Source organism: Marmota monax, unplaced genomic scaffold, assembly GCF_021218885.2.
Source record: "Marmota monax isolate L192 unplaced genomic scaffold, Marmota_monax_Labrador192_F-V1.1 WCK01_AAM20220418_F8-fsc00190, whole genome shotgun sequence".
Taxonomy (NCBI): domain Eukaryota; kingdom Metazoa; phylum Chordata; class Mammalia; order Rodentia; family Sciuridae; genus Marmota; species Marmota monax.
The window spans coordinates 3,379,361-3,401,189 of record NW_026693010.1 but is presented as its reverse complement, the minus strand read 5'-3'; the positions used below and the strand labels follow the sequence as shown (position 1 = coordinate 3,401,189).

General features: G+C 55.1%; 2 long non-coding RNA genes and 1 gene segment (V, D, J or C); 1 reads left to right on the top strand and 2 right to left on the bottom strand.

Annotated features, from left to right (window-relative positions):
* The window catches only part of LOC124098278 (uncharacterized), a 29,687-nt gene extending 14,169 nt beyond the window's left edge, over positions 1 to 15,518 (bottom strand). The window contains exon 1 of the long non-coding RNA XR_009227606.1: positions 10,449 to 15,518. This is a non-coding gene — a long non-coding RNA (uncharacterized LOC124098278). The remainder of the gene's footprint in view (positions 1 to 10,448) is intronic.
* LOC124098269 (Ig mu chain C region membrane-bound form-like) overlaps positions 1 to 21,829 on the top strand; it is a 167,622-nt gene that overhangs the window by 41,106 nt on the left and 104,687 nt on the right.
* Positions 20,250 to 21,829, bottom strand: part of LOC124098277 (uncharacterized) — a 65,530-nt gene continuing 63,950 nt past the window's right edge. For all 8 annotated transcript variants that reach the window (XR_009227603.1, XR_009227600.1, XR_009227601.1 and 5 more), the window contains one exon: positions 20,250 to 21,697. This is a non-coding gene — a long non-coding RNA (uncharacterized LOC124098277). The remainder of the gene's footprint in view (positions 21,698 to 21,829) is intronic.

Sequence of the window (21,829 nt, the reverse complement as noted above, 5' to 3'; positions counted from 1 at the left end):
GGCTCTTATCGACACATGCCCTAACTATTCTTGGTTCCACTGGGGTGCCTTCTTCCCTTAGTAATTTACTTCTCACCCCTTCCATATTTTCATCACAAAGACAATACAATACACTGAGACAAAACAAGACACAAACATACTGTATCAATCTTCTCCATTTTCTTGAAATGGCCATTTTTCCTCTCGCCTTATCTGCCTAGGGACGAGCAGATTTGCTCCCGTCCTATCTATGGACAGGCAGCTTTTTTTCGTCACTTACCCCCGAGTGTCCCGGGGCTCCCCGTACGGGCCACCATCTGCCGGAGTTGGGCTGGCTGGGCAGAATAACCGGGGGGTGACGAATAACTTGTGAACGTTGATACAGCAGGAGTAGGAGCCGTTTACTGCAGGACAGGAGCAGTATTTATACATTCCACACAGCTTATCTAATTAGCATAAACTAGATACATCAGTCAACCAATAAGGAATCTCCACACTTAATGGCTCGCTTTTGTTACTTCTCAAACCACTCCCTCTGGCATTTTGCCAGGCACCATCCAGACTTGTTTACGAACTCTAACATTCCCCTGGCTAAATGCCAGGTGTTATTTTGACTTGTTTACAGACTCTAACACTCCACCCAGACCCTGTGCACTGTAGGGAGGACACCACCCAGAACCTGAGCACTGTAGGAAGGACACTACCCAGAACCTGAGCATTGTAGGACTGACACCACCCATAACATGAGCACTATAGGAAGGACACTACCCAGAACCTGACCACTGTCGGAAAACACCACCAAAACCTGAACACTGTAGGAAGGACACCACCAAAACCTCGCACTGCAGGAAGAACATGACACAGAACCTGAGCACTGTAGAAAGGACACCACCCAGAAGCTGAGCAATGTAGGAAGGACACCATCAGAACCTGATCTCTGTAGGAAGACACCACCCATAAGCTGAGCACTGTAGGAAGGACACCACCGTGAACCTGAGCACTGTAGGGAGGATACCATCCAGATCTTGTGTACTGTAGGGCGAACACCACCCAGAACCTGAGCACTGTAGAAAGAACAACACACAGAACCTGAGCACTGTAGGAAGGAAACCACCAGAACCTGAACGTTGTAGGAAGGACACCACCGAGACCGTGAGCACTGTAGGACACACACCACTCAGAACCTGACCACTGAGGTAAGGACATGACACAGAACCTGAGCACTGTAAGGAGAAACCACCCAGAACCTGAGCACTGTAGGAATGACACCACTCAGAACCTGAGCACTGTAGGACGGACACCACCCAGAACCTGAGCACTGTAGGTAGGACACCACCCAGAACCTGAGCACTGTAGGGAAGACACCACCCAGAACCTGAGCACTGTAGGACGGACACCACCCAGAACCTGAGCACTGTAGGTAGGACACCACCCAGAACATGTGCACTGTAGGAAGAACACCACCCTGAACCTGAGCACTGTAGGAAGGACACCACCAGGAACTTAAGACTTTAGGAAGGACAGCACAAAGAACCTGAGCACAATAGGAAGGATACCACTGAAAACCTGATCATGTACGGAGGACAACACCAGAACCTGAGCTTTGTAGGAAACACCACCAGAACCTGAACACTGTAGGAAGGACACCACCCAGAACCTGTGCACTGTAGGAAGAACACAACCCAGAACCGGAGCCCTATAGGAAGGACACCACCCAGAACCTGAGCACTGTAGGGAGAACACTAACAAGAACTTGGGCACTGTAGGAAGAACAGCACCCAGAACATGAGCACTGTAAGGAGGGCAACACCTAGAACCTGAGCACTGTAGGACAGACACCACCAAGAACCTGAGCACTGTAGGACAGACACAACCGAGAACCTGAGCACTGTAGGAGAGACACCACCCAGAACCTGAGTACTGTAGGAGAGACACCACCCAGAAATTGAGCACTGTAGGAGAAACACCATCCAGATCCTGAGCACTGTAGGATAGACACCATCCAGAACCTGAGCACTGTAGGAGAGACACCATCCAGAACCTGAGCACTGTAGGAGAGACACCACCCAGAACCTGAGCACTGTAGGAAGGACACCACCCAGAACCTGAGCACTGTAGGAAGGACACCGTCCAGAATCTGAGCACTGTAGGACAAACACCACCTAGAACCTGAGCACTGTAGGGAAGAACCACCCAGAACGTGAGCACTGTAGGGACAACACCACCCAGAACCTGAGCACTGTAGCACGGACACCACCCAGAACCTGAGCACTGAGGTAAGGACACCACCCAGAACCTGAGCACTGTAAGAAGGTCACCACCAGTACCTGAGAACTGTAGTGACGACACCAGCAGTACCTCAGCACTATAGGAAGGACACCACCCAGAAACTGAGTACTGTAGGGAGGATACCACCAAGAACCTGAGCACTGTAGGAGAGACACCACCAAGAACCTGAGCATTGTAGGAAGGACACCACCATGAACCTGAGGACTGTAGAAGAAACTCCACCCAGAACCTGAGCACTGTAGGAGAAACACGACCCAGAACCTGAGCACTGTTGGAGAGACACCACCCAGAACCTGAGCACTGTAGGACAGACACCACCCAGAACCTGAGCACTGTAGGAAGAACACCACCCAGAACCTGAGCACTAAGGTAAAGACACCACCCAGAACCTGAGCACTGTAAGAAGGACACCACCAGTACCTGAGAACTGTAGGGACTACACCAGCAGTACCTCAGCACTATAGGAAGGACACCACCCAGAAACTGAGTACTGTAGGGAGGACACCACCCAGAACCTGAGGACTGTAGAAGAAACTCCACCCAGAACCTGAGCACTGTAGGAGAAACACAACCCAGAACCTGAGCTCTGTAGGAGAGACACCACCCAGAACCTGAGCACTGTAGGACAGACACCACCCAGAACCTGAGCACTCTAGGAAGAACACCACCCAGAACCTGAGCACTGTAGGGAGGACACGACCCTAAACCTGTGCACTGTATTTAGAACACCACCCAGAACCTGAGCACTGGAGGACAGACACCACCCAAAACCTGAGCACTCTAGGAAGGACACCACCCAGAACCTGAGCACTGTAGGACAGACACCACCCAGAAGGTGAGCACTGTAGCGAGGACACCACCCAGAACTTGAGCACTGTAGGAAGGACACCACCAAGAACCTGAGCAATGTAGGGAGGACACCACACAGAACCTGAGCACTGAAGGACAGACACCACCCCGAACATGAATACTGTAGGATGGACACCACCCAGAACCTGAGCACGGTAGGAAGGAAACTACTCTGAACCTGAGCAGGTAGGACGGTCACCACCCAGAACATGAGGACTGTAGGAAAATCACCGCCCAGAACCTGAGCACTGTAGGAAAGACACCACCCAGAACTTCAGCACTGTGAGAAGGATACCACACAGAACCTGAGCAGTGTAGGAAGGGTAAGACCCAGAACCTGAACACTGTAGGGAGGACACCACCAGAACATGAGCACTATAGGAAAGACACCACCCAGAACCTGAGCACTGTAGGGATGACACCATCAGAACCTGAGCACTGTAGGAAGGATACCACTCAAAACCTGAGCACTGTAGGAAGGACACCACCCAGAACCTGAGCACTATAGGACAGACACCACCCAGAACCTGAGCACTGTAGGAAGGACACCACCAGAACCTGAACACTGTAGGAATGACACCACCCAGAACCTGAGCACTGTAGGGAGGATACCACCAAGAACCAGAGCACTGTAGGACAGACACCACCCAGAACGTGAGCACTGTAAAAACAACACCACCCAGAACCTTTGCACTGTAGGAAGAACACCACTCAGAACGTTGGCACTGTTGGAAGAACACCACCCAGAACCTGAGCATTGTAGGGAGGACACCACCCAGATCCTGTGCACTATAGGGAGGACACCACCCAGAAGATGAACACTGTAGGAAGTACACCACCCAGAACCTGAGCACTAAAGGAAGGACACCACCCAGAACCTGAGCACTGTAGGAAGGACACCACCCAGAACCTAAGCACTAAAGGAAGGACACCACTCAGAACCTGAGCACTGTAGGATGGACACCACCAGAACCTGAGCACTGTATGAAGGACACCACACAGAACCTGAGCACTGTAGAACAGACACCATTTAGAACCTGAGCACTGTAGGACACACACCACCCAGAACCTGAGCACTGTAGAAAGGACACCACCCAGAACATTTGCACTCTAGGAAGGACACCACCGAGAACCTGAGAACTGTAGGAAGGACACCACCCAAAAACTGTGCACTGTAGGAAGGACACCACCAGAACCTGAGCAATGTAGGAAGGACACCAACAGAACCTGAGCTCTGTAGGAAGGCCACCACCCAGAACCTGAGTACTCTAGGGAGGACACCACCAAGAACCTGAGCACTGTAGGACAGACACCATCCAGAACGTGAGCACTGTAGAATGAACACCACCCAGAACCTTTGCACTGTAGTAAGAACACCACCCAGAGCCTTGGAACTGTTGGAAGAACACCACTCAGAACCTGAGCAATGTAGAGAGGACACCATCCAGAACCTGAGCACTGTAGGGAGGACACCACCTAGAACCTGAGCACTGTAAGAAGGACACCACCAAATCCTGAGCTTTGTAGGAAAGACATCACCAATACCTGAGCACTGTAGGAAGGACACCAACCAGAACCTGAGCACTGTAGGACAGACACCATTCAGAACCTGAGCACTGTAGGACAGACACCACCCAGAACCTGAGCACTGTAGGAAGGACACCAACCAGAACCTGAGCACTGTAGGACAGACACCATTCAGAACCTGAGCACTGTAGGACAGACACCACCCAGAACCTGACAACTGTAGAGAGGACACCACCCAGAACATTTACACTGTAGGAAGGACACCACCGAGAACCTGAGCACTGTAGGAAGGACACCACGAGGACCTGAACACTGTAGGAAGTACACCACTGAGAACCTGAGCACTGTAGGAAGGACACCACCCAGAACCTAAGCACTGTAGGACGGACACCACCCAGAACCTGAGCACTATAGGGAGGAACCACCCACAACCTGAGCACTGTAGCGACGACACCACCCAGAACCTGAGCACTGTAGGATGGACACCACCCAGAACCTGAGCACTTTAGTACAGACACCACCCGGAACCTGAGCACACAGGTAAGGACACCACCCAAAACCTGAGGACTGTAAGAAGGACACCACCCAGAACCTGAGCACTGTATGAAGGACACCACCCAGAACCTGAGCACTGTAGGGACCACACCATCAGAACCTGAGCACTGTAGGGCAGACACCACCCACAACCTGAGCACTGTAGCGACGACACCACCCAGAACCTGAGCACTGTAGGGCAGACACCACCCACAACCTGAGCACTGTAGGGAGGACACCACCCATATCCTGAGCACTGTAGGAAGAACACCACCCAGAACTGAGCACTGTAGTGAGGACACCACCCAGAACCTGTGCACTGTAGGAAGAACACCACCCAGAACCTGAGCACTCTAGGACAGATACCACCCAGAAGCTGAGCACTGTAGGGAGGACACCACCCAGAACCTGAGCACTGTAGGTCGGACACCACCCAGTACCTGAGCACTGTAGGGAGGACACCACCAAGAACCTGAGCACTGTTGGAAGGTCACCACCAGAACCTGAGCACTCTAGGACAGACACCACCCAGAAGCTGAGCACTGTAGGACAGACACCACCCAGAACCTGAGCACTGTAGGACAGACACCACCCAGAACCTGAGCACTGTAGGAAGGACACCAACCAGAACCTGAGGACTGTAGGAAGGACACCAACCAGAATCTGAGCACTGTAGGAAGAACACCAGCATGAATCTGAGCACTCTAGGACAGACACCACCCAGAACCTGAGCACTCTAGGATGGACACCACCCAGAACCTGAGCACTATAGGAAGAACACCATCATGAACTTGAGCACTGTAGGAAGGACACCACCAGAACCTGAGCACTGTTGGAAGGACACCACCCAGAACATGAGCACTGTAGGAAGGACACCACCCAGAACCTGAGCACTGTAGGAAGGACACCACCAGAACCTGAGCACTGTAGGACGGACACCACCCAGAACCTGAGCATTGTAGGAAGGACACCACCCAGAACCTGAGCACTGTTGTAAAAACACCATCATGAACCTGAGCACTGTAGGAAGGACACCACCCAGAACATGAGCACTGTAGGATAGACACCACCCAGAACCTGAGCACTGTAGGAAGGACACCACCCAGAACATCAGCACTGTAGGACAGACACCACCCCGATCCTGAGCACTGTAGGACAGACACCACCCAGAACATGAGCACTGTAGGAAGGACACCACCCAGAACATGAGCACTTTGGGTCAGACACAACCCTGAACCTGAGCACTTTAGGTCAGACACCACCCAGAACCTGAGCACTGTAGGAAGGACACCACCAGAACCTGAGCACTGTTGGAAGGACACCACCAGAACCTGAGCACTGTAGGGAGGACACCACCCAGAACCTGAGCACTGTAGGAAGGACACCACCAGAACCTGAGCACTGTAGGAAGGATACCACCAGAACCTGAGCACTGTAGGGAGGACACCACCAGAACCTGAGGACTGTAGGGAGGACGCCACCCGAACCTGAGCACTGTAGGAAGGACACCACCAGAACCTGAGCACTGTAGGAAGGATACCACCAGAATCTGAGCACTGTAGGGAGGACACCACCAGAACCTGAGCACTGTAGGTTGGACACCACCCAGAACCTGTGAACTGTACGACGGACACCACCAGAACCTGAGCACTGTCGGACGGATACCTCCCAGCCTTTAGCAGGGATCGTCCACCAGAAAGCAACAGAGTCACTCATGCCCTGGACAAGGACTGCAGGTCCACCATGCCACCTTCCCAGCTGGGGACCAGGAAACCAGCTGCCAAGCAAATCCATAGGGGAGCAGCCAGTGGCACTCAGATACACAGGGCACCTGATCTAAGCACCTCCCCACCTGTCCTTCGGCCCCACCTCGGGCACTGCAGGAAAGGCCTGGGCCTGGGGTTTGGGGGCTTAACAGCCGGAGCAGAGGCAGAAGGGGCCAGGATACCAAACAGGCTGCACCCTGCCCTGCCCTCCAGGGCACGCAACTGACAGCAGGCTGACCTGCACTGTGAGAGTGCACTGTGTGCTGCCCAAGACCCAGAGTGTCAGCCTGTGGGTGTCCAGGGCACCATCCAGGTTGGGTCAGGACTGTGGCTGGAGGGGAATATGGAGTGGGGGGCTAGAGCCAGGCTTCCGCCGAGCAGAGGAGCAAAGGCCTCATTCCTGGAGCCACAGGTCCACAGGCCTTCACCACAGGCCCTCACCTGTCATGACCCCTTGCCCGCAAGGAAGACGCAACTCAGGAATCTTCTTTCAGCAGTTTATTCAGGCCCTTGATATTTCTTCTTCTCTCTCTCGCGGATGCCCCTCCCAGCCTTAATAAAGCATCCCAAGCCCCAATGCGAAGCTGCCACGTGGAGCTTTCTCATAGGGTGGTGAAAAATCATGTGCCAACTCTCCGAGATAAGGAGTTGTTTGTCACAGACCACAGCGGAGCCAGCGTCATCTTGTAATGGCGACCATAGTCTGCAGAAATGGCAGAAGCGGCTCACCACAGTTCCCCCTTTTCTGTTTTCTTAAAACAATACAGGCGAGAGTAGAGGTCCTATCCCACTGTGCAGAAGTGGCTGCATAGTATGGCTCAGTCCTAAGGAGGGCCCTTCCCCAGATCTGAGGCCATATCAGCCGACGCCTTTTTTCGTGGGGCGGGGCGTGGACGCGTCTAACCCGCATGCAATAGGACATGCTCTCCTTGAGGTCCTCGTCAAGGATCACTCAAGTGCAGTGCCTTGCCTCGCATCCTGTATCGTGACGATGGTGGACGAAGGGGGATAGCTGAGGCTGAACTGTGGCTGTTTATAAGGACAAACAAGTTGACAGCACCCTGAAAGAAAGGCACGGACTTTAAGACGATAGAAAAGCACTAGTGTGGAAACCCATCTGCGTGCAATGGCAGTAAGACCGGCAGAGTGCAAGGGCTTTCCAACACTAAGAGAATAACAAGGAAAGTCATGTCGATCCCAGTGCAATGTTATAATAACTTGGGGTGTAACGACCATGACAAAGGTTTACTGCTTAAGATGCGCAAGCCAGACTTGAGGTGAGTTGCCATTTTCTAAAGCTGCAAGAGCTTGTATGATCATAGCCTTTTTTTGTGTATGGCGAGTTTTAAGGCGACAGAGAAGCCACAAACAGAGGAACATACCGAAGCAACACATTGCACCAGAAATGCCTACCCCCACCCACTCTTTGAAGAAGGAAAAAGCAGAAGATATCCAATCAGTGAATTGACCCAAAGTCACGGGATCGATACGGGTACTGTTTAAAACGGCAATCTGAGTTAGTTGAGACTGGATCAAGTTTTCTGCTTCCATGGACCAGGTTCCGGATAGATATTCCCCGATGATGTGGGAGGCATTTCTGGAATCATAAAATCTGACAGAGGTTATACATAAATGTGCACGTTGGTCAACACAACCCAAAAGCACCAAGTCAGCCAATTCTTCTACCTGAGCTTGGAGTAAATCTATTCTTTGGTTGGCAGCTAAAATCCCTGACAAAATATGTTGATTAATTGAATTTTGGGACTCAAGTATGGTGGATGTTTGTTGAATAACCTGATTAATAGTGGCAGCAGTTTGTACTTGGCTGGCCATGGCTACTCCAGCTGTAACTGCTGCAGCAGCAGATACCGCCACAGCTGTCACTATAGCTGCCGTAATTCCAAAATCTCTACAGGCTCTAATCAGTTCAACAATAGGAAATGACTCTGGATCTGCAGTAACCGGGATCGGGACAAAGGTTGGAATTTTCATAACCACTGCCATAGGCCAGGATCCATTCCAACACTCAGACAAATAACAGGTAATATTAGAGCAATTAAGCATCCCCTGTAATGTAACATTAGCCAAAAGAAACAGGAATGGAGATTGGAGACAGACTGCTGCGGAGGGTAATGTAGCATTAAACAATTGTGAATTGTGTGAAGTAATTTTAAGTCTCCTACCTCGCTCCGAGTCTTGGGTACTGCCAGAAACATTAAACAGCCAACTTTGGACTCCCAATATTTCCCTGGGGAAACACAAGCGCGGACTAGACTAGCCCAATCTGAGGGAGTCATGCAAAATCTAGTAAGTCCCTCCACCTGAGTGAGAGTGAAAGCGGCATCTATGCCATAAGTGCGGACAGATTCTGCCAAGGTTTTAATTATCTTAAAGTCTAAAGGCTCATGATATCTTCCCCTGTTATTGTCCTGAAATACAGGGTATGCAAGTCCCATATCTGTATTAACTGTCCTCCAAACTTGTGCATGAAAAGATCTCCCGGAACCTTGGCTCCCCCCCACATACGGAGGTGGGGCAATCGGCACCATATCTTCTTCTAGATATTCTACCTCCTCCTCCTCAGAGTTTTGTTGACCAATGTTAACTCCCTTCCCCTTCTTACAATAGGCCTGCGTGCCCTGTGTCTCCTTTTTCTTCTTTTTCATTTTTATCTTATGTAGTTGTTGTAACAATATATCAAGGTCCTCAGAACTCTCTGAGTCGCTTGTGTTCTCAGGCGTTTTTAATTCGGTCAAGTCTGGGTAGAGCCTTCTCCTATTTTTATCTTCAGGCTCTTTTGCCTTCTCACTACTGTTACTTTTAATACTCTCTGCCACTTCACTACATGATCCTTCAGATTTTTCCTCATGTAGTTGTTCAAGAACGGCCTGACCCTCACTCACAGCTTCTTGGCATTGACCATCTGTTATACATCCTCTAACTAACTTCCAAAGTGGTATAACGCCACCCTCTAAGGTGCCTTGCTCACAAGCAAAATCTAGATCTTTCCCTAATTTGTCCCAGCTAGGAATCCTAAGACTCCCTGAAAAAGCAAACCAAGGAGCCGCTATATCAGCTTCTCTCAAAAACATCTGCAAAGTGCTCTGCTTTATCTTAAGTCCTTTTGAATGTAACAACCCATCTAGGGCCAACAAAATTGGGCTTGAAGAAGCAACGCCCATAATGTTTTTAGAGCTATAAAGAAAGTGAAAGTACAAAAGTCCCCGCTCTCTTCCTTTTACAGGGGAGCGTTCCGTTCTATGAATTCCCCGCTGTCTCCCTTTTACAGGGGAGCGTCCCTGTCGTCACAACAACAAAAGAAACACAGAAAACAAAAGCGAAAGTACACAGTGCAGCTGCAATAAAATGTAATGTTCTCTCTTTCATTACAGAGGAGCTGCCCCGCTTTGGTCGCGGATCCCACTTACTAGGGACTAACCCCGCTTTGGTCGCGGATCCCACTTACCTGGGACTAACCCCGCTTTGGTCGCGGATCCCACTTACCTGGGACTAACCGGTGCACCACCCCTGACTGCTGAAAGTTCTGGTTCCCGGGTCTCGGCACCACTTGTCGCGACCCCTTGCCCGCAAGGAAGACGCAACTCGGGAATCTTCTTTCAACAGTTTATTCAGGCCCTTGATATTTCTTCTTCTCTCTCTCTCGGATGCCCCTCCCAGCCTTAATAAAGCATCCCAAGCCCCAATGCAAAGCTGCCGCGTGGAGCTTTCTCACAGGGTGGTGAAAAATCATGTGCCAACTCTCCCAGATAAGGAGTTGTTTGTCACAGACCACAGCGGAGCCAGCGTCATCTTGTAATGGCGACCATAGTCTGCAGAAACGGCAGAAGCGGCTCACCACACTCACCCCACTGCCCTCCACAGGCACACCAAAGGCCCCTGTGCAGAGGGTCTGAAATCCAAGGGGCAGAAGTGTCAGACCCTGGCAGCCACCCAGAAGGCAGGCCCTGCCCTGTGGCCTTGAGTGGGTGGGGCCGAAAGAGGATTCCTAATGAAGTTCAGGTCCATCTCTGGGGCTGGGCCTTATGTGGAAAGGGGCCTTGGCAAGCACAACCCATGTAGGATGGTGAGATGGTGGGGTCCTGGGTAAGTGGGTGTCCTCATGGAGGGAGGCAGAGGTGTTGAACCACAACGCAAAGAAAAGACCACCAACTCCATTTTAAATCAGATTAAAGCAAGCTTGCATTGTGTGCACAACGCTGGCCAGTGGTTGTCTCTCCCAAAGCCGGGCTAGAGATCAGCAGCCCAGGGTCCAGGTAAAAGGTTTTATGGCACAAAGAGTTACGAAGAGGGGTGTCTTGGGACCTTACAGCTAACGGGGTTCTGGCCAGCGTAATACTAGGGAAGATGGCAGGTTAATTTAGGAAGAATTTAGAATTTAGGAGGCGCTGCTGTTATTGGTCAGGGAGAGCCAGGCATGGGCGAGTTCAGAGCACGGGCAGGAATTCCAAACGAGTTTGGACATCAGGTTGTCAGGCCAAATAGAAGTCTTAGTGTTTTATAGTAAAAGAGAAATGAACTTTTCATAGGTCGTGATGATACGACTCTCAGTCTTCAGACGGAATTAGGCTGGGTTCATCAAGAGGGGACCTGACACAGAGGGGGGGAGCTGTGGGAAGACAGAGCAGGGGGAACAGCATCTGAGAGGACGGGAAAGGCCGGGGATGGGGACCTCGGCCTGGAAGCTGGGAAAACGGGGAACCTCTAGGGGCTTGGCCTGCCACCCTGTGACCCAGGCCCAGTCAGACTCCTGCAGGCTTCTGGCCTCCACAGCTGGGGGAGAATAAATATGCACCTTGTCACAGCCGCCACAGAACACCCCTAGGAGGAGCTCCAAGAACACCTGTGGAAACTGCAGGCCTCCAAGCATCCCACCCTGCAGCCGTGGACTCCTCTCCTGGTGCCTGAGGCCATTCAGAGCCCAGAGGTAAGCTGGTGGCCTCCACATCCCTCCTCTCAGGATCACACACTCCTGCTCAGGATGGAATGGCCCCCATCACCCTGTTGGGGCATGAGGCTCTTCTGAGGCTGAACTGGGGGCTTTTCACTAAGCAGGTGCTGATCAGGTCCAGGTGATATCCCTGCTGTTGGTGTCACCAGGATCCCCTTCAAGACCACCCAGCACTCCTTCCCCTCCCTGCCCAAGGCCCAGGTCTCAGCTAGGGGATGGAACTTTGCTTTGAGCTCCAACCACCCAGAACCTGATGGAGCTGACACCTACTCCAGGAAGCATGTTCCATCCCTACAGAATCCAGAGCTGACTGCAGAGGAGGCAGAGGGAGATGTCCCTCCCAACGCTGGGGGTAATGCAGAGGCCAGCTGTGGCTCAAGGCAGACCGTGTCCCCTGTTCTGTGCTAGCTAGGTAGGGACAGGAGCCCCGGGCTGTGAGTAGGCGTGCAAGGAGCCGGGCACCCCGAGAGCTGGCAGAGGCTTCCCCCATCCTGGTGAAGGGACACTTGGGCCTAGGACCCCACCCAGGAGGGGTGGCCCTGGCTGGCTCCTGCACCTGCAGGGCACCAAAGAGCATCCTGGGGAGGCTGAAGCTGGAGCTGGGGTGGGGCCAGCAGAGCCCAGACACACGAGCCCCATGAGACTGGACAAGGGCAGGTGGGCTGAGCAAGGAGGGTGCCCAGGACCATACACTGCCCCCAAAGCCCAAGCGGCTGAGGACACAGTATGAGTACCTCACAGATTGTCCAAAGGAGGGGAGTCTTGGAGCTTTGGGGGCACCCAGAAAGGAAGCCCACTGAGGAGTGGAGCAGGAAGACCCCCAGGGCAGGGGCCCACTGGAAAGGGTCTGATTTGTGGAGTCCCTGCTGAGGGGCTCCCACAAGAAGGGGCCATGAGCCTCACCTAGAGTGGCCCCCCTTCCCCACAGCCCTGGGCTGGTCCCCAGCAGCTGCCGTTTGCACGAGGACATCTTGGGCACATCTGCTGGCATGTTTAACCAGCTGCACTGCACCCTGGGCCCTGAGCACCTGGACACCTGGGATCAGGATGGGCACCAAGGGCAGCCCTTGGGGGCCACGGAGGCTCCGCTGGGGACCCTGGAGCTCAGCAGGTACAGAATTCAGCCTGGAGTCCAAGGCCATATGCCCTGGTACTGGCTGAGGCCCAGGGACTGCACGGAGCTGACAGCGCCTTCCCAGGGCCAGCTTTGTCACTTCTGTGAGGTCGTCATCACCAATGGCACCCGGCTTTTCCAACCCTCTATTTACCCACCTTAAGGTCCTCCAAGGGCACCCAGTTCCAGAAACATGCAACTCCCCTATGGCTCCAGGAGGTGAGAAGCTGGGAATGCGTGGAGTACTGAGGACAAGGGCCCTTAGCCAGAGGCTGGGGTCCAGCAGGATTCCTCCAGAAAGGACTCTGCTGGCCCCTCCCAACACAGCACACAGTAGCACAGCCGTCACTCTCCCTGGACCCAGGGCCCGGTCCCAAGGCTGACCCTGGCACCACCTTAGGGTTACAAGGCCGGGCATGGCCTGGGGCAGTCTGGGAAACTGTGGGGACAGGTGCAGGGTCACTAGGTCACAGCCCAGAAGAAAAGCCCCACCTCAGTGCTCAGCACAGAAACCTGGGAGACACAGCAAGTAGTCGAAGCTGCCCAGAAGGAAGCTGCCCGCTAAACCAGCAGAAGCAGTGGTCCCCACGAGAGGCTCTGCTGGCCTCTTGGAGGTCAAGAGGTGACCTGAAAAGAGGAGTTGAGAAGTCTGCTTTCCAAAGACCCCACAGTGGGCCAACAGGAAGCCTGGAGGGACACTTGCCACCAGGGGCAGCACTGGACACTGGTGCCATTCCAGGCCAGGCAGCTAGTCACGGCGTGGGGAAGGAGTTGGAGTGAGCACTGAGACACTTGAGTAGGTCCCAGGTGTCACTTAAATGACTTCAGAGTCTTCTTCAAATGACCTTCTTTAAAAGTGGACAATAGCCATTGCCGGCCAAGCAGAAGCGAAGGAGCCAACTGGACAGCACACCAGGAGGAAAGGTGCAGGGGCCTGACTCTCGCGGGTCCACTGGGGTTGCTGTGAAGCGGGGATTCCTGGCGAGAGTCCCCACTTGTTGGGAAGGGAGGTTCCTCTAGTAGCACTGGTCCACTGTGGTAACTTCTGGCCAGTGACTGACCCCGGTGACATTACCATGGGTTCACTTGTAGAGAAGCCCCTGGAATAGGATGGCCACCACCACCGATCCAGAGAGGACCAACTAGGGTCAAAATCTCCACTGCCCGGGGCGGAGGAGGAGTTGGACTCCCGATTAGGGAAGATTGCTGAAGGGGGCCCCAGTCCTCAAGGCAAACGATGAGTTTGACCCCCTCTGTCTTCCCTGCTCAGAGGTGAGCCGCCCTCTCCCTGAGGGGGCTCTGCGGGCTCCCTTGGCCTTCCCTCCCCTTCACTTGTGATACAGTCCTCTTGCGTGATTTTGGTGTCTGACTTTCAATTTTCTTTCATTGGAACACAAGAACCGAGGTGTGGGGTTTCCCTGTTCCCCTGTGGCACCAGGATGCAGGACTCGGGGTGTTCTCCTATTAGAAACACCTGGTGTCCCTAGGAATCCCACCTGGGCTGGGAAGTGGCTGGGCAGAGCAGGCTCTGCTTCTGCAGAAGGTGCGCTCCCGGCCTGGCTCACACCTGGGCAGAGTGTGCCTGCTCTATCCCCAGACCGCTCTGCCCCTTGCTCTGATGGGGGAGCTAGGGCTACACCTACACAACTGGCTAGTTCTAATTGGGACGGGAAAGGGAGGGGCTGTAGTTAAAATGGCATTGACTGGATGTGACATCACATTCAAGGCTGGACGCTGTATTCCGAAAATGGACCACTGGACTTCCTAGTTCTCACACCCCCCCCCCTTTAAACCTTTGGGGCTCACTTTCGCTTTGTTCTTGTGTCCTTTGGTCCTGCCCTGCATCCCAGACATATTAGCTTGTTGAGATGGCAATTGCCCATAATAATGAGTCCTCCCCTTTTAGCAACTCAGATAGTGTCCATGTCTATAACTTAACTTCAATGTCCCCTGCAAGGGACCTGCGCTCCAGGGAATGAAACTCTGGTTGGACACTCTGGGGGTCCCTGACCACCAGGCATCCCATCTTGCAAGACCATCACTGAAGTAAAGTGTTGCTTTCTGCTGTCCCTCATGTCTCCTAGTCCACTCTTTGGGCTTGGACAGGTGAGCATGTTCCTCACCCAGCCACCATCTTAGAAATAAAGACACACTCATTGGTTGGGGTCCCAGACCACTGGAGTCTTGGAGGGTTGGTCCTGCAAGGGAACTGCTTCTCAGCCAAGAAGACTGACATCTCACCAGCCCCTGGAGGAAAGCAGAAGCTCTGCCAGGATCCAGGATGGACCAAAGGACACCCAAAGTGGGACAGGCTTCACTTCATAATCCAAATTGTGAAACTGCACAACGCTTTTTCTTTAAGATTCTTAACATTTGAAACACCATTGAAAGTTAAAGCAAATAATAAATATAGAAAAAATAATCCAACAGTAAAGGACTAATATCATTAGAATGCAATGAATTTCAGCTAATGAAAGAAAGAACCAATCCACCTACCTGCTCCTGCCCCCCTGTCTGCCCCTCCCTGCTCCTGTACCCCTTCTGCACCTGCCCCTCCTCTGCACATGGGCCTCCTCTGCACCTGGGCCTCCCCTGGACCTGGGCCTCCTCTGCACCAGCCCCTCCCCTGCACATGGGCCTCCTCTGTACCTGAGCCCCTCCTGGACCTGGGCTGTTAGGTGCAGGGCAGGTTGAACTAAGTTGTCTGCAGGGCACGCTGAAGGAATGTTAGCTGCAGGATAACCCAGGCACTCAAACCCCCAACTCTCTGTTCCTTTATCATCTGTTTGCATCAAGTCTGAACACTCAACCCCACTCGACTGGGAAACCCACATCTGAACCCTGCTGCATCTTCCTGAAGGTAGAAGACGACACCCTTAGAAACTACTGTATGCTCCGATCACTGTACGCCAACAGGGCAGCTTGCACACCCAGAGACCCCATTAGATTTGGGCTACAAAAATTCCCTCCTGCTGGGGCCTCTCTCTTGCTCTCTCTCACTTTTAGTCTCTCTCCCTCTCAACCTCTTCCTCTCTCTCTCTCTCTCTCTCTCTCTCTCTCTCTCTTCTCCTCTTTCTCACTGGTGCAATACAGATCTCTCGGTCGCTCCAAGTGTTGTGGTCACTCTCCTTTCAGGGGCCTCCTCTGCACCTGGCCCTCCCTGCACCTGGCCCTTCCCTGCACCTACACCTCACCTGTGCCTCGTCCAGATTCCACTGGGACTGCATTTGTACCAAGGCACAGTGCATCCAGGATGGGGAAGGTCCTCTGGGAGTAAGAACCAGCGAGACCTCTGGTCACAATGGTGGCCAATTCCAGACAGACTTTAGAGAAGGGCCCAAGTCCAGGGGCATGAACACAGCCAGTGAGTGCCACTCAGCCCAGGCAGCACCCCAGAGCTGTGTCCTGGAGACCAACCTGTGGTGCCTTCACACGCACCTCCAGACCCCAGGAGCACGTCTCAGATCCAGAGTCCTCGGTCGGCCACCACAGAGGTGACCCCCAACCTGGCCCACCTCAGGCTTTCCTGGGTAGCGGCTCCTGCTCCCTGAAGGAGTGAAAAAGGCCCAGAGGGACCCACCCAGATGTGGGGGGCAATCTATCCACCAGGAAGCAGCACAAAGGGTGGTTCCTTGAGGGGGAGACCCTGGCCTGCAGTGGAGCCCAGGACACCACTAAGCAGGTCTTTGGCCACCTGCAAGGACAGGTCTTCCCAGTGCTCCCAGTAGGACAGCATGGGGCGCTGGCTGCCCAGGCCACTCTGAGGTCCCAGGTCCCCTTCTGCTGCTGGCTGGCAGTGGGACTGCAGCTGGGGCTGCATCACTGTGACATTACCTGATCTCAGTGTCCACCAAAACCCCCATGGGAGGCCAGAGCCCAGCGCTCCCTGCTGGCACCATGCCAGGGTTCTGCACGGGCCACACCCCGTGGGGGCAGTGGTCATGCAGCAGTGCAGCCTGCCATCCCCAAGTGGCAGCTGTCGCCAAAGCAAGCCCCTCCCCAGCTCCCCCAGACCCAGCAGGCCTCACCACCAGGGTCCTGCCCCCAAGGCCACCAAGGTGGTGTGGGAGCTCCACTGCACCCACCCAGACTGTCACGGAGAGCTCAGTCCTTGTCCCGGATGCCACTTCATGCCGATTTAATAAGGAGGACACGGTTTTCAGGAAGAGGAAAGGGAGGAGCAAAGGAGAAGAGCAGAGGACTCAGTCCCAGAGGCTGCTGTTCTGCCCCTCAGGGAGCCGAGGGCTTTAAGGAGCCATTCAAGGCCACAGGCCAGCTGTGCCCTGCCAGGTCCCAGCTGTGCCCTGAGGTGAGCTGCAATTCACTTCTTAGATCCTCAGCAGACACCTCCTTCCTGAGGTGGGGGTGTCCAAGGACAATCCCCTAGGGGGAGAAAAGACAACAGAGTCCCCCCATCTCCTTAGGGAGGGGAGAGGGGAGAAGAGAGGAAAAAAACTGCCCTTTTTAATCCTCAAAGCAACAAGGGCTCTATTCAACAGGTGAAGTGGACCACTGTCACAGAGTGCTGGTGCCCGGCCGGCTGCCCAGCAGGCTCCCCGCTTGGGATTGGTGAACAGAGGGGGCCACAGCTGGGCACTCCAAGATGCCCTCTGCAAGCCCAGGAACCCCTGTCTGCAGCAGCCTCCAGGATGGGGGTGGCCCCGTGCACTGGCTCTGCCCAGCCCCTGGTCACGGCCTGCCTGCCGGCAAGAGCAGATACCCCACCCTCACCCTACGCCCACATGTGCACCCCACCCCACACCCACACACCATCCACCACACTCCACTCACCAAGGGAACCCAACCGAGCTGCCAGCTCCACACTCCAAGACACGGATGCTTCCAGAGATCCTATCTTCCTCCCTCAGACCCTCCCAGTGCAGTCCTTGGGGACCTCCTGGGACACACTCTGCATCAAGACAGCCCTTTGGGGCAGCCCCACACCTTCACACCTGCCCCATGGCTTCAGCTACAGGGGGGCCTGCCTCCTGCCCACCCCCAGCAGGAATGTCACCGCAGGCCTTTCCAGGAAGAGGCCTGACCCCCACGTATTGGCAGTAACTGGGCACTGCTGTCTGTGGACTTGTTGAAAGCCTGGCCCAGGAGTTGGGAGGGGCCTCTGTCGGCAGGGCTTTTTGTGAAGGGCTCTCCTACTGTGTATGAGTACTACGATGAAAGTACTGGGAGTTACTATAGCTACCACAGTGGTAGACCCAGCAGCAAAAACCCCGAGAACCAAGGGCGTCCTGTGCTCACAGCCCTGTGGGCAGCAGGGGCAGGCACTGGAGAGTCCACACCCAGATCCCAGCATCTCTGCCCACCAGCTGGAGCCCGGGCACAGCAGGAGCCCACCAGCTGGAGGCTTTGGGGGCTTTGAGGTGACTGCACAGCCACATACAGCTCTGTGCCTTGGCGTCCAGCAGCTACTCCACAGAGCCCGGCAGCCCCAGCAGAAGAGGAGCCAGCTCTCCACCCCAGGAGCCAGAGGCCTCCAGCCTCATCCTGGCCTGAACCAGTGGGCTGCACCCCCAAACCTCCCAACAACAAAGACCCCCAGAGACCTTTGCCTCTGAGAGAGCAGGTAACTCTCCAGGCCCCACTCAGTCACCCAGGAACAGGTGCGAGAAGCACAGGAGGGACACCCAAAGTGTAAGCAGAAGCAGCCACAAGGTTCAGCAGCCACAAGGTTCATCACCCTGTGGAAGCACAGATAACCAGGAGGGAAACACAGCCAACAGGTCAGCTCTCACTCCCCAGAGTCCATCCCTCAGGCCCTGGGGATCCCTCTCTGGGCAGGAAAGGCCCCTGGTTACAGAAGGGGTGCAAATTTCACAGGGTACAGGAGGGCAGCTTAGTCACTGGAGACTGAAGACCTGGGATTGGACAGTCCTGAAACCAGTTGTGCAGGTTAAAATTTAACTCAGGAAGCAATTGTAAAAAGTTTAAACTCCTGGTTACCTGGAGGAGGTAGGGGCTCAGATCCCACCCACCGCTCTTCTTCTCCCTCTGGGATTCCTTGTTTCCCAGAGTTTCACATTTATTTATTTCCCTCCTTCCAGGACGAATGCTCAATGGGGAAGGGAAATGTCTTATTTTCCCTCCCTCCTCCACCCCAGGCCCTTCCCTTCTCCCCAGGGCTGTTTGGGGGATGTTCCCACCTTTCACAAAGTAGGGTGGCTCCTGGGAGCCCCAGCTCCACTGGCAGCCTCCGAGGGGGTCACGGACCACCTGGGGCCTGGCGGGGCTTGTGCTGGCTTTGCCTGGGAGCCTCGGGAAGCCAAAGGACAGCCCTGGAGCCGGCCTACTCCCTGCAGCATGGGGGCTTCCCAGTAGGCACCCAGAGGGCTCAGGGAGGGCCAGAGCACCCCACCCGCACTGACCAGAGAGGAAGGGGTGCCTCTGGCCTGTCTCAGACCCCTCAGGGCTGCAGGGATTCGTTCCAGGGGAGGACTGTGCCCAGGTCTGGGTCCCTGGGCAACCCTGGCCTCTGTGGTGCCGGTTTCTGCTGCCCCAGTGGCCCCTGCTGCCCAGAAGCTCCCCCAAGCCCCACCATGGCCCAGACCTAGTTAATGTCAGGGGGTCTCAGGCTGTGGTTGGATACAATGTCTTATATCCAAGTACAGTGTACTCACCACAGTGGTGCCACCCATAGCAGTAACCAGAGCCACTAGACAGGCTGCCGTCCCTGGCCTGGCGGCCCTCCTCAGGTGTGGGCGCTCAAGGCTGCTGATCCCACCTCACCCTGACAGTTTACTCCTCTAGGTGAGGGACTGTGTTTCACAGCTCCACACCAGGAAAGACTCCTGCCTGCCAATGCCGCCCAGCAAGGCCACCCAGCTCCTCCTGGGTCTCCAAGGCTGAGGCAAGCCACGTCACGGACTCCACTGTCCTTGCTCTCAGGGCAGGAGTCCTAAGCTCAGCAGGCTACAGACTGCTCCCCATGTTGTCTCAGGACCCCCAGCACCTGAGACCCTCGACGCTGATGTCCAGCCTTCCCCAGTGGCCCTGGACCCAGCTCTGAGTGTGAAGAGACAAGGAACACAGGTTGGTGTCCCTTGAAAGCCACTCCAGGGTCCTGAGCTCCTCACAGTCTGCTCACACCCCACCCCAATCTCTGGACTCCAGTGATGCTGAGCCTCGCAGGCTGGCCTCCTCAGCCCTGCTGTCCCCTAGAGCAGCCCACTGCGTGGACTCCTCCCCCACACTCCCTGGAAGACCCCTCCAGCCCTCCCTCCGGGGCCATGCTCAATTAATGTCAGGGGACATCAGACTGTGTAGCTGGCTATAGCTACCACAGTGATGCTGCCCAGAGCAGAAACTGGGGCCAGTTGGATGCCCCTCCACAGCCCCAAGCCTGGCAGCTGCCCCTCTATTCTTGGGCCCCCTCAAGGCCACTGATCTGACCTTGGCCAGGGAAGGATAGGCCCCTCTGGCGGGAGGTCCAGATTCTAGAGCAGAGGCAACTGTCCACATGTCCATGCGTGGCTGGAGGGTCAGAGCAGGGGTGAGGGAGAGAGAAACCCAGAGCCCCTGCATGGGGAGACGGCCCAGGGCAGAGCCAGGCCGGGGTCCTGCAGGGGACTGGCAGTGCGCCCTGCCGCCAGCATGGCCAGGTGGCACCTGCAGCCCCTGGGTGATCTGAGACAGGCCACAGCTGGGCCAGGCCTGAGCGGAGAGGGGGCCAAGGCCCAGTGCCCTGGAGAGCAGCAGGAACACAGAGGCCCACAGACTGCTCCAGGGCTCACGGGCCTCACGGGAACTGGCCCTCCCCAGGCTCCACCCTCGCCCCCCACAGCAGGGAAACTAGCATCAGGGCAGAGGACGGGACCCAGGTGACCAGGTGGCCAGACCCCCCGGCTACATCATGCTTTAGGAACCAACCTGCAGGTGAACCCCTTCCTGCTACGATCTGGGCCTCAGGGGGACTCAGGTCAGTTCCGGGGGATGTCCTCCCAGCCCCACCTACAGCTCACCATCCAGAGCACAACCCTCTGAGGGGCCCAGGGGAGATGGGGCAGACAACCCCAGGCCCTGGGGACAGACCATATTGTTGGGGCCTCTGTCACTGTGTCAATGGAGTAGCAACTACCACAGTGATGAGACCCATGTCCCAAAGCTATTGCCACTCACAAGGGCTGGGCTGGTCACCTCCACCGGTTCTCCCAATAGACTTAGGAGGCTACTGACTCCTCAGCAGCTACAGTCGGAGCTGGAGAGCCAGAGCAGGCTCCAGAATACAGCGGGCAGGCCACACCCAGCCCCTGGATGGCACCCAGTGTCCAAGGCAAAAAAGGGTATGAATGCCCCGAATTCCAAGCCACATGCCCGCGCCACAGAGGCCCTGTCTGGGGGCAGAGGGGCTCCAACCCACCAGGCTGGAAGCCACAGAGGACAGGAGCCCACTCCTCACAGAGCTCCTGGGGAACCCTCAGAGTGTGAACAGGGAGGACAGTCATCTGGGGGGTCCTCAGGAGCCCGGCACTGTTTCCAGGGACGGCGTCTCTCCCTTCCCTCTCTTTGTCCTCATGTCCCCTTCCACAGAACGGTGGGGACACCATCCAGGAGGGTGGCTTGTGGGCACGGGGCGCCTAGGTGATCTGCTAAGAGGCTGTGTCAGGGTGCACTGTGAAGTGCTGACTGTGTTTGGCCACGTTGGCTCCCAGGTGCAGGCTGCAGAGCAAACACGTACAGATCTGCTGTCCTCGCTGAGACGACCCCCAGGCCAAGGAACCAGCCACCTCCCCGCCACCCTGGGTCTGCCTGGCCCCAGGTGGCCCACACCTGTAGCCCACATCCCCCCTC